Raw genomic sequence first — 13,800 nt, 5'->3', positions numbered from 1 at the left:
ATGTGACACCGTGCTGGCTGATAGACTGCATGGGGACCTACTTACTACTGTAGCTGGGGTCTGCCTTCCTGCTTTCTTGTAGCTCCCGTACTCAGTGGTATACCTTAAGAGACAAATGTATTTTTTCAATGGGAGCTGAACTTAAAAAGTGTGGTATTGAAGATAGCTCCCACAGGAAAGCAGCTGCAAATGTGACACCGTGCTGGCTGATAGACTGCATGGGGACCTACTTACTACTGTAGCTGGGATCTATCTTCCTGCTTTCTTGTAGCTCTCATACTCAGTTGTATACCTTAAGAGAAAAAATGTAGTTTTTTCAATGGGAGCTGATAAAGTGTGGTATTGAAGATAGCTCCCACAGGAAAGCAGCTGCAAATGTGACACCGTGCTGGCTGATAGACTGCATGGGGACCTACTTACTACTGTACCTGGGGTCTGCCTTCCTGCTTTCTTGTAGCTCCCATACTCAGCGGTATACCTTAACTGACAAAATGTATTTTTTTCAATGGGAGCTGAGAAGAAAAAGTGTGGTATTGAAGATAGCTCCCACAGGAAAGCAGCTGCAAATGTGACACCGTGCTCTCTGCTAGACTGCATGGGGACCTACTTACTACTGTAGCTGCTGTCTGCCTTCCTGCTTTCTTGTAGCTCCCATACTCAGTGGTATACCTTAACTTACAAAAGTATTCTTTCAATGGGAGCTGAACAGAAAAAGTGTGGTATTGAAGATAGCTCCCACAGGAAAGCAGCTGCAAATGTCACACCGTGCTGGCTGCTAGACTGCATGGGGACCTACTTACTACTGTAGCTGGGATCTATCTTCCTGCTTTCTTGTAGCTCCCATACTCAGTTGTATTCCTTAAGAGACAAAATGTAGTTTTTTCAATGGGAGCTGAACAGAAAAAGTTTGATATTGAAGATAGCTCCCACAGGAAAGCAGCTGCAAATGTAACACCGTGCTGGCTGGTAGACTGCATGGGGACCTACTTACTACTGTAGCTGGGGTCTGCCTTCCTGCTTTCTTGTAGCTCCCGTACTCAGTGGTATACCTTAAGAGACAAATGTATTTTTTCAATGGGAGCTGAACAGAAAAAGATTGATATTGAAGATAGCTCCCACAGGAAAGCAGCTGCAAATGTGACACCGTGCTGGCTGCTAGACTGCATGGGGACCTACTTACTACTGTAGCTGGGGTCTGCCTTCCTGCTTTCTTGTAGCTCCCATACTCAGTGGTATACCTTAACCGACAAATGTATTCTTTCAATGGGAGCTGAACAGAAAAAGATTGATATTGAAGATAGCTCCCACAGGAAAGCAGCTGCAAATGTGACACCGTGCTGGCTGCTAGACTGCATGGGGACCTACTTACTACTGTAGCTGGGGTCTGCCTTCCTGCTTTTTTGTAGCTCCCGTACTCAGTGGTATACCTTAAGAGACAAATGTATTTTTTCAATGGGAGCTGAACAGAAAAAGTGTGGTATTGAAGATAGCTCCCACAGGAAAGCAGCTGCAAATGTGACACCGTGCTGGCTGATAGACTGCATGGGGACCTACTTACTACTGTAGCTGGTGTCTGCCTTCCTGCTTTCTTGTAGCTCCCATAATCAGTTGTATTCCTTAAGAGACAAATGTACTCTTTCAATGGGAGCTGAACAGAAAAAGTGTGGTATTGAAGATAGCTCCCACAGGAAAGCAGCTGCAAATGTGACACCTTGCTGTCTGCTAGACTGCATGGGGACCTACTTACTACTGTAGCTGGGATCTATCTTCCTGCTTTCTTGTAGCTCCCATAATCAGTTGTATTCCTTAAGAGACAAAATGTAGTTTTTTCAATGGGAGCTGAACAGAAAAAGTTTGATATTGAAGATAGCTCCCACAGGAAAGCAGCTGCAAATGTAACACCGTGCTGGCTGCTAGACTGCATGGGGACCTACTTACTACTGTAGCTGGGGTCTGCCTTCCTGCTTTCTTGTAGCTCCCGTACTCAGTGGTATACCTTAACTGACAAACGTATTCTTTCAATGGGAGCTGAACAGAAAAAGTGTGGTATTGAAGATAGCTCCCACAGGAAAGCAGCTGCAAATGTGACACCGTGCTGGCTGCTAGACTGCATGGGGACCTACTTACTACTGTAGCTGGGATCTATCTTCCTGCTTTCTTGTAGCTCCCATACTCAGTGGTATACCTTAACCGACAAATGTATTCTTCAATGGGAGCTGAACAGAAAACGTATGGTATTGAAGATAGCTCCCACAGGAAAGCAGCTGCAAATGTGACACCGTGCTGGCTGCTAGACTGCATGGGGACCTACTTACTACTGTAGCTGGGATCTATCTTCCTGCTTTCTTGTAGCTCCCATACTCAGTGGTATACCTTAACTGACAAATGTATTCTTTCAATGGGAGCTGAACAGTAAAAGTGTGATATTGAAGATAGCTCCCACAGGAAAGCAGCTGCAAATGTCACACCGTGCTGGCTGCTAGACTGCATGGGGACCTACTTACTACTGTAGCTGGGGTCTGCCTTCCTGCTTTCTTGTAGCTCCCATACTCAGTGGTATACCTTAACCGACAAATGTATTCTTTCAATGGGAGCTGAACAGAAAAAGTTTGATATTGAAGATAGCTCCCACAGGAAAGCAGCTGCAAATGTAACACCGTGCTGGCTGGTAGACTGCATGGGGATCTACTTACTACTGTAGCTGGGGTCTGCCTTCCTGCTTTCTTGTAGCTCCCATACTCAGTGGTATACCTTAAGAGACAAATGTATTTTTTCAATGGGAGCTGAACAGAAAAAGTGTGGTATTGAAGATAGCTCCCACAGGAAAGCAGCTGCAAATGTGACACCGTGCTGGCTGCTAGACTGCATGGGGACCTACTTATTACTGTAGCTGGTGTCTGCCTTCCTGCTTTCTTGTAGCTCCCATAATCAGTTGTATTCCTTAAGAGACAAATGTACTCTTTCAATGGGAGCTGAACAGAAAAAGTGTGGTATTGAAGATAGCTTCCACAGGAAAGCAGCTGCAAATGTGACACCTTGCTGTCTGCTAGACTGCATGGGGGCCTACTTACTACTGTAGCTGGGATCTATCTTCCTGCTTTCTTGTAGCTCCCATAATCAGTTGTATTCCTTAAGAGACAAAATGTAGTTTTTTCAATGGGAGCTGAACAGAAAAAGTTTGATATTGAAGATAGCTCCCACAGGAAAGCAGCTGCAAATGTAACACCGTGCTGGCTGCTAGACTGCATGGGGACCTACTTACTACTGTAGCTGGGGTCTGCCTTCCTGCTTTCTTGTAGCTCCCGTACTCAGTGGTATACCTTAACTGACAAACGTATTCTTTCAATGGGAGCTGAACAGAAAAAGTGTGGTATTGAAGATAGCTCCCACAGGAAAGCAGCTGCAAATGTGACACCGTGCTGGCTGCTAGACTGCATGGGGACCTACTTACTACTGTAGCTGGGATCTATCTTCCTGCTTTCTTGTAGCTCCCATACTCAGTGGTATACCTTAACCGACAAATGTATTCTTCAAAGGGAGCTGAACAGAAAACGTATGGTATTGAAGATAGCTCCCACAGGAAAGCAGCTGCAAATGTGACACCGTGCTGGCTGCTAGACTGCATGGGGACCTACTTACTACTGTAGCTGGGATCTATCTTCCTGCTTTCTTGTAGCTCCCATACTCAGTGGTATACCTTAACTGACAAATGTATTCTTTCAATGGGAGCTGAACAGTAAAAGTGTGATATTGAAGATAGCTCCCACAGGAAAGCAGCTGCAAATGTCACACCGTGCTGGCTGCTAGACTGCATGGGGACCTACTTAATACTGTAGCTGGGGTCTGCCTTCCTGCTTTCTTGTAGCTCCCGTACTCAGTGGTATACCTGAAGAGACAAATGTATTTTTTCAATGGGAGCTGAACAGAAAAAGTGTGGTATTGAAGATAGCTCCCACAGGAAAGCAGCTGCAAATGTGACACCGTGCTGGCTGCTAGACTGCATGGGGACCTACTTACTACTGTAGATGGGGTCTGCCTTCCTGCTTTCTTGTAGCTCCCATACTCAGCGGTATACCTTAACCGACAAATGTATTCTTTCAATGGGAGCTGAACAGAAAACGTGTGGTATTGAAGATAGCTCCCACAGGAAAGCAGCTGCAAATGTGACACCGTGCTGGCTGCTAGACTGCATGGGGACCTACTTACTACTGTAGCTGGGATCTATCTTCCTGCTTTCTTGTAGCTCCCATACTCAGTGGTATACCTTAACTGACAAATGTATTCTTTCAATGGGAGCTGAACAGTAAAAGTGTGATATTGAAGATAGCTCCCACAGGAAAGCAGCTGCAAATGTAACACCGTGCTGGCTGCTAGACTGCATGGGGACCTACTTAATACTGTAGCTGGGGTCTGCTTTCCTGCTTTCTTGTAGCTCCCGTACTCAGTGGTATACCTGAAGAGACAAATGTATTTTTTCAATGGGAGCTGAACAGAAAAAGTGTGGTATTGAAGATAGATCCCACAGGAAATCAGCTGCAAATGTGACACCGTGCTGGCTGCTAGACTGCATGTGGACCTACTTACTACTGTAGCTGGGATCTATCTTCCTGCTTTCTTGTAGCTCCCATACTTAGTTGTATACCTTAAGAGTCAAAATGTAGTTTATTCAATGGGAGGTGAACTGAAAAAGTGTGGTATTGAAGATAGCTCCCACAGGAAAGCAGCTGCAAATGTGACACCGTGCTGGCTGATAGACTGCATGGGGACCTACTTACTACTGTAGCTGGGATCTATCTTCCTGCTTTCTTGTAGCTCCCATACTTAGTTGTATACCTTAAGAGACAAAATGTAGTTTTTTCAATGGGAGCTGAAAAGAAAAAGTGTGGTATTGAAGATAGCTCCCACAGGAAAGCAGCTGCAAATGTGACACCGTGCTGGCTGATAGACTGCATGGGGACCTACTTACTACTGTAGCTGGGATCTGCCTTCCTGCTTTCTTGTAGCTCCTATACTCAGTGGTATACCTTAACTGACAAATGTATTTTTTCAATGGGAGCTGAACAGAAAAAGTGTGGTATTGAAGATAGCTACCACAGGAAAGGAGCTGCAAATGTGACACCGTGCTGCCTGCTAGACTGCATGGGGACCTACTTACTACTGTAGCTGGGGTCTTCCTTCCTGCTTTCTTGTAGCTCCCGTACTCAGTGGTATACCTTAAGAGACAAATGTATTTTTTCAATGGGAGCTGAACTGAAAAAGTGTGGTATTGAAGATAGCTCCCACAGGAAAGCAGCTGTAAATGTGACACCGTGCTGGCTGCTAGACTGCATGGGGACCTACTTACTACTGTAGCTGGGATTTATCTTCCTGCTTTCTTGTAGCTCCCATACTCAGCGGTATACCTTAAGAGTCAAAATGTAGTTTATTCAATGGGAGGTGAACTGAAAAAGTGTGGTATTGAAGATAGCTCCCACAGGAAAGCAGCTGCAAATGTGACACCGTGCTGGCTGCTAGACTGCATGGGGACCTACTTACTACTGTAGCTGGGGTCTGCCTTCCTGCTTTCTTGTAGCTCCCATACTCAGCGGTATACCTTAACTGACAAATGTATTCTTTCAAAGGGAGCTGAGAAGAAAAAGTGTGGTATTGAAGATAGCTCCCACAGGAAAGCAGCTGCAAATGTGACACCGTGCTGGCTGCTAGACTGCATGGGGACCTACTTACTACTGTAGCTGGGGTCTGCCTTCCTGCTTTCTTGTAGCTCCCATACTCAACGGTATACCTTAAGAGACAAAATGTAGTTTTTTCAATGGGAGCTGAACAGAAAAAGTGTGGTATTGAAGATAGCTCCCACAGGAAAGAAGCTGCAAATGTGACACCGTGCTGGCTGATAGACTGCATGGGGACCTACTTACTACTGTAGCTGGGGTCTGCCTTCCTGCTTTCTTGTAGCTCCCATACTCAGCGGTATACCTTAACTGACAAATGTATTCTTTCAATGGGAGCTGAGAAGAAAAAGTGTGGTATTGAAGATAGCTCCCATAGGAAAGCAGCTGCAAATGTGACACCGTGCTGGCTGCTAGACTGCATGGGGACCTACTTACTACTGTAGCTGGGATCTGCCTTCCTGCTTTCTTGTAGATCCCATACTCAGTGGTATACCTTAACTGACAAAATGTAGTTTTTTCAATGGGAGCTGAACAGAAAAAGTGTGGTATTGAAGATAGCTCCCACAGGAAAGCAGCTGCAAATGTGACACCGTGCTGGCTGATAGACTGCATGGGGACCTACTTACTACTGTAGCTGGGATCTATCTTCCTGCTTTCTTGTAGCTCTCATACTCAGTTGTATATCTTAAGAGACAAAATGTAGTTTTTTCAATGGGAGCTGATAAAGTGTGATATTGAAGATAGCTCCCACAGGAAAGCAGCTGCAAATGTGACACCGTGCTGGCTGCTAGACTGCATGGGGACCTACTTACTACTGTAGCTGGGGTCTGCCTTCCTGCTTTCTTGTAGCTCCCATACTCAGTGGTATACCTTATGTGACAAAAGTATTCTTTCAATGTCAGCTGAGAAGAAAAAGTGTGGTATTGAAGATAGCTCCCACAGGAAAGCAGCTGCAAATGTGACACCGTGCTGGCTGCTAGACTGCATGGGGACCTACTTACTACTGTAGCTGGGGTCTGCCTTCCTGCTTTCTTGTAGCTCCCATACTCAGTGGTATACCTTATCTGACAAAAGTATTCTTTCAATGGGAGCTTAACAGAAAAAGTGTGGTATTGAAGATAGCTCCCACAGGAAAGCAGCTGCAAATGTGACACCGTGCTGGCTGCTAGACTGCATGGGGACCTACTTACTACTGTAGCTGGGATCTGCCTTCCTGCTTTCTTGTAGATCCCATACTCAGTGGTATACCTTAACTGACAAAATGTAGTTTTTTCAATGGGAGCTGAACAGAAAAAGTGTGGTATTGAAGATAGCTCCCACAGGAAAGCAGCTGCAAATGTGACACCGTGCTGGCTGCTAGACTGCATGGGGACCTACTTACTACTGTAGCTGGGATCTATCTTCCTGCTTTCTTGTAGCTCCCATACTTAGTTGTATACCTTAAGAGTCAAAATGTAGTTTATTCAATGGGAGGTGAACTGAAAAAGTGTGGTATTGAAGATAGCTCCCACAGGAAAGCAGCTGCAAATGTGACACGGTGCTGGCTGATAGACTGCATGGGGACCTACTTACTACTGTAGCTGGGATCTATCTTCCTGCTTTCTTGTAGCTCCCATACTTAGTTGTATACCTTAAGAGATAAAATGTAGTTTTTTCAATGGGAGCTGAAAAGAAAAAGTGTGGTATTGAAGATAGCTCCCACAGGAAAGCAGCTGCAAATGTGACACCGTGCTGGCTGCTAGACTGCATGGGGACCTACTTACTACTGTAGCTGGGGTCTGCCTTCCTGCTTTCTTGTAGCTCCCATACTCAGTGGTATACCTTATCTGACAAATGTATTCTTTCAACGGGAGCTGAACAGAAAAAGTGTGGTATTGAAGATAGCTCCCACAGGAAAGCAGCTGCAAATGTCACACCGTGCTGGCTGCTAGACTGCATGGGGACCTACTTACTACTGTAGCTGGGTTCTGCCTTCCTGCTTTCTTGTAGCTCCCATACTCAGTGGTATACCTTAACTGACAAATGTATTCTTTCAATGGGAGCTGAACAGAAAAAGTGTGGTATTGAAGATAGCTACCACAGGAAAGGAGCTGCAAATGTGACACCGTGCTGCCTGCTAGACTGCATGGGGACCTACTTACTACTGTAGCTGGGGTCTTCCTTCCTGCTTTCTTGTAGCTCCTGTACTCAGTGGTATACCTTAAGAGACAAATGTATTTTTTCAATGGGAGCTGAACTGAAAAAGTGTGGTATTGAAGATAGCTCCCACAGGAAAGCAGCTGCAAATGTGACACCGTGCTGGCTGCTAGACTGCATGGGGACCTACTTACTACTGTAGCTGGGATTTATCTTCCTGCTTTCTTGTAGCTCCCATACTCAGCGGTATACCTTAAGAGTCAAAATGTAGTTTATTCAATGGGAGGTGAACTGAAAAAGTGTGGTATTGAAGATAGCTCCCACAGGAAAGCAGCTGCAAATGTGACACCGTGCTGGCTGATAGACTGCATGGGGACCTACTTACTACTGTAGCTGGGATCTGCCTTCCTGCTTTCTTGTAGCTCCCATACTCAGTGGTATACCTTAACTAACAAAATGTAGTTTTTTCAATGGGAGCTGAACAGAAAAAGTGTGGTATTGAAGATAGCTCCCACAGGAAAGCAGCTGTAAATGTGACACCGTGCTGGCTGCTAGACTGCATGGGGACATACTTACTACTGTAGCTGGGGTCTGCCTTCCTGCTTTCTTGTAGCTCCCATACTCAGTGGTATACCTTAACTGACAAAATGTAGTTTTTTCAATGGGAGCTGAACAGAAAAAGTGTGGTATTGAAGATAGCTCCCACAGGAAAGCAGCTGCAAATGTGACACTGTGCTGGCTGATAGACTGCATGGGGACCTACTTACTACTGTAGCTGGGGTCTGCCTTCCTGCTTTCTTGTAGCTCCCATACTTAGTTGTATACCTTAAGAGTCAAAATGTAGTTTATTCAATGGGAGCTGAAGTGAAAAAGTGTGGTATTGAAGATAGCTCCCACAGGAAAGCAGCTGCAAATGTGACACCGTGCTGGCTGATAGACTGCATGGGGACCTATTTACTACTGTAGCTGGGATCTATCTTCCTGCTTTCTTGTAGCTCCCATACTCAGTTGTATACCTTAAGAGACAAAATGTAGTTTTTCAATGGGAGCTGAACAGAAAAAGTGTTGTATTGAAGATAGCTCCCACAGGAAAGCAGCTGCAAATGTCACACCGTGCTGGCTGCTAGACTGCATGGGGACCTACTTACTACTGTAGCTGGGGTCTGCCTTCCTGCTTTCTTGTAGCTCCCATACTCAGCGGTATACCTTAACTGACAAATGTATTCTTTCAATGGGAGCTGAGAAGAAAAAGTGTGGTATTGAAGATAGCTCCCATAGGAAAGCAGCTGCAAATGTGACACCGTGCTGGCTGCTAGACTGCATGGGGACCTACTTACTACTTTAGCTGGGATCTGCCTTCCTGCTTTCTTGTAGATCCCATACTCAGTGGTATACCTTAACTGACAAAATGTAGTTTTTTCAATGGGAGCTGAACAGAAAAAGTGTGGTATTGAAGATAGCTCCCACAGGAAAGCAGCTGCAAATGTGACACCGTGCTGGCTGATAGACTGCATGGGGACCTACTTACTACTGTAGCTGGGATCTATCTTCCTGCTTTCTTGTAGCTCCCATACTCAGCGGTATACCTTAAGAGTCAAAATGTAGTTTATTCAATGGGAGGTGAACTGAAAAAGTGTGGTATTGAAGATAGCTCCCACAGGAAAACAGCTGCAAATGTGACACCGTGCTGGCTGCTAGACTGCATGGGGACCTACTTACTACTGTAGCTGGGATCTGCCTTCCTGCTTTCTTGTAGATCCCATACTCAGTGGTATACCTTAACTAACAAAATGTAGTTTTTACAATGGGAGCTGAACAGAAAAAGTGTGGTATTGAAGATAGCTCCCACAGGAAAGCAGCTGCAAATGTGACACCGTGCTGGCTGCTAGACTGCATGGGGACATACTTACTACTGTAGCTGGGGTCTGCCTTCCTGCTTTCTTGTAGCTCCCATACTCAGTGGTATACCTTAACTGACAAAATGTAGTTTTTTCAATGGGAGCTGAACAGAAAAAGTGTTGTATTGAAGATAGCTCCCACAGGAAAGCAGCTGCAAATGTCACACCGTGCTGGCTGCTAGACTGCATGGGGACCTACTTACTACTGTAGCTGGGGTCTGCCTTCCTGCTTTCTTGTAGCTCCCATACTCAGCGGTATACCTTAACTGACAAAATGTAGTTTTTTCAATGGGAGATGAGAAGAAAAAGTGTGGTATTGAAGATAGCTCCCACAGGAAAGCAGCTGCAAATGTCACACCGTGCTGGCTGCTAGACTGCATGGGGACCTACTTACTACTGTAGCTGGGTTCTGCCTTCCTGCTTTCTTGTAGCTCCCATACTCAGTGGTATACCTTAACTGACAAATGTATTCTTTCAATGGGAGCTGAACAGAAAAAGTGTGGTATTGAAGATAGCTCCCACAGGAAAGGAGCTGCAACTGTCACACCGTGCTGGCTGCTAGACTGCATGGGGACCTACTTACAACTGTAGCTGGGGTCTGCCTTCCTGCTTTCTTGTAGCTCCTATACTCAGTGGTATACCTTAACTGACAAATGTATTTTTTCAATGGGAGCTGAACAGAAAAAGTGTGGTATTGAAGATAGCTACCACAGGAAAGCAGCTGCAAATGTGACACCGTGCTGGCTGCTAGACTGCATGGGGACCTACTTAGTACTGTAGCTGGGGTCTGCCTTCCTGCTTTCTTGTAGCTCCCGTACTCAGTGGTATACCTTAAGAGACAAATGTATTTTTTCAATGGGAGCTGAACTGAAAAAGTGTGGTATTGAAGATAGCTCCCACAGGAAAGCAGCTGCAAATGTGACACCGTGCTGGCTGATAGACTGCATGGGGACCTACTTACTACTGTAGCTGGGGTCTGCCTTCCTGCTTTCTTGTAGCTCCCATACTCAGCGGTATACCTTAAGAGTCAAAATGTAGTTTATTCAATGGGAGGTGAACTGAAAAAGTGTGGTATTGAAGATAGCTCCCACAGGAAAGCAGCTGCAAATGTGACACCGTGCTGGCTGATAGACTGCATGGGGACCTACTTACTACTGTAGCTGGGATCTGCCTTCCTGCTTTCTTGTACATCCCATACTCAGTGGTATACCTTAACTAACAAAATGTAGTTTTTTCAATGGGAGCTGAACAGAAAAAGTGTGGTATTGAAGATAGCTCCCACAGGAAAGCAGCTGCAAATGTGACACCGTGCTGGCTGCTAGACTGCATAGGGACATACTTACTACTGTAGCTGGGGTCTGCCTTCCTGCTTTCTTGTAGCTCCCATACTCAGTGGTATACCTTAACTGACAAAATGTAGTTTTTTCAATGGGAGCTGAACAGAAAAAGTGTGGTATTGAAGATAGCTCCCACAGGAAAGCAGCTGCAAATGTGACACTGTGCTGGCTGATAGACTGCATGGGGACCTACTTACTACTGTAGCTGGGGTCTGCCTTCCTGCTTTCTTGTAGCTCCCATACTTAGTTGTATACCTTAAGAGTCAAAATGTAGTTTATTCAATGGGAGCTGAAGTGAAAAAGTGTGGTATTGAAGATAGCTCCCACAGGAAAGCAGCTGCAAATGTGACACCGTGCTGGCTGATAGACTGCATGGGGACCTACTTACTACTGTAGCTGGGATCTATCTTCCTGCTTTCTTGTAGCTCCCATACTCAGTTGTATACCTTAAGAGACAAAATGTAGTTTTTCAATGGGAGCTGAACAGAAAAAGTATTGTATTGAAGATAGCTCCCACAGGAAAGCAGCTGCAAATGTGATACCGTGCTGGCTGCTAGACTGCATGGGGACCTACTTACTACTGTAGCTGGGGTCTGCCTTCCTGCTTTCTTGTAGCTCCCATACTCAGTGGTATACATTAAGAGACAAATGTATTTTTTAATGGGAGCTGAACTGAAAAAGTGTGGTATTGAAGATAGCTCCCACAGGAAAGCAGCTGCAAATGTGACACCGTGCTGGCTGCTAGACTGCATGGGGACCTACTTACTACTGTAGCTGGGATCTATCTTCCTGCTTTCTTGTAGCTCTCATACTCAGTTGTATACCTTAAGAGACAAAATGTAGTTTTTTCAAAGGGAGCTGATAAAGTGTGGTATTGAAGATAGCTCCCACAGGAAAGCAGCTGCAAATGTGACACCGTGCTGGCTGCTAGACTGCATGGGGACCTACTTACTACTGTAGCTGGGGTCTGCCTTCCTGCTTTCTTGTAGCTCCCATACTCAGTGGTATACCTTATCTGACAAATGTATTCTTTCAACGGGAGCTGAACAGAAAAAGTGTGGTATTGAAGATAGCTCCCACAGGAAAGCAGCTGCAAATGTCACACCGTGCTGGCTGCTAGACTGCATGGGGACCTACTTACTACTGTAGCTGGGTTCTGCCTTCCTGCTTTCTTGTAGCTCCCATACTCAGTGGTATACCTTAACTGACAAATGTATTCTTTCAATGGGAGCTGAACAGAAAAAGTGTGGTATTGAAGATAGCTACCACAGGAAAGGAGCTGCAAATGTGACACCGTGCTGCCTGCTAGACTGCATGGGGACCTACTTACTACTGTAGCTGGGGTCTTCCTTCCTGCTTTCTTGTAGCTCCTGTACTCAGTGGTATACCTTAAGAGACAAATGTATTTTTTCAATGGGAGCTGAACTGAAAAAGTGTGGTATTGAAGATAGCTCCCACAGGAAAGCAGCTGCAAGTGTGACACCGTGCTGGCTGCTAGACTGCATGGGGATCTACTTACTACTGTAGCTGGGATTTCTCTTCCTGCTTTCTTGTAGCTCCCATACTCAGCGGTATACCTTAAGAGTCAAAATGTAGTTTATTCAATGGGAGGTGAACTGAAAAAGTGTGGTATTGAAGATAGCTCCCACAGGAAAGCAGCTGCAAATGTGACACCGTGCTGGCTGATAGACTGCATGGGGAACACTTACTACTGTAGCTGGGATCTGCCTTCCTGCTTTCTTGTAGCTCCCATACTCAGTGGTATACCTTAACTAACAAAATGTAGTTTTTTCAATGGGAGCTGAACAGAAAAAGTGTGGTATTGAAGATAGCTCCCACAGGAAAGCAGCTGTAAATGTGACACCGTGCTGGCTGCTAGACTGCATGGGGACATACTTACTACTGTAGCTGGGGTCTGCCTTCCTGCTTTCTTGTAGCTCCCATACTCAGTGGTATACCTTAACTGACAAAATGTAGTTTTTTCAATGGGAGCTGAACAGAAAAAGTGTGGTATTGAAGATAGCTCCCACAGGAAAGCAGCTGCAAATGTGACACTGTGCTGGCTGATAGACTGCATGGGGACCTACTTACTACTGTAGCTGGGGTCTGCCTTCCTGCTTTCTTGTAGCTCCCATACTTAGTTGTATACCTTAAGAGTCAAAATGTAGTTTATTCAATGGGAGCTGAAGTGAAAAAGTGTGGTATTGAAGATAGCTCCCACAGGAAAGCAGCTGCAAATGTGACACCGTGCTGGCTGATAGACTGCATGGGGACCTACTTACTACTGTAGCTGGGATCTATCTTCCTGCTTTCTTGTAGCTCCCATACTCAGTTGTATACCTTAAGAGACAAAATGTAGTTTTTCAATGGGAGCTGAACAGAAAAAGTGTTGTATTGAAGATAGCTCCCAGAGGAAAGCAGCTGCAAATGTCACACCGTGCTGGCTGCTAGACTGCATGGGGACCTACTTACTACTGTAGCTGGGGTCTGCCTTCCTGCTTTCTTGTAGCTCCCATACTCAGCGGTATACCTTAACTGACAAATGTATTCTTTCAATGGGAGCTGTGAAGAAAAAGTGTGGTATTGAAGATAGCTCCCACAGGAAAGCAGCTGCAAATGTGACACCGTGCTGGCTGCTAGACTGCATGGGGACCTACTTACTACTGTAGCTGGGGTCTGCCTTCCTGCTTTCTTGTAGCTCCCATACTCAACGGTATACCTTAAGAGACAAAATGTAGTTTTTTCAATGGGAGCTGAACA

The sequence above is a fragment of the Colius striatus genome, chromosome 14, assembly GCF_028858725.1.
Source record: "Colius striatus isolate bColStr4 chromosome 14, bColStr4.1.hap1, whole genome shotgun sequence".
In the NCBI taxonomy this organism is placed as follows: domain Eukaryota; kingdom Metazoa; phylum Chordata; class Aves; order Coliiformes; family Coliidae; genus Colius; species Colius striatus.
The sequence above is the reverse complement of the archived record's forward strand: the minus strand, read 5'-3'. Positions refer to the sequence as shown.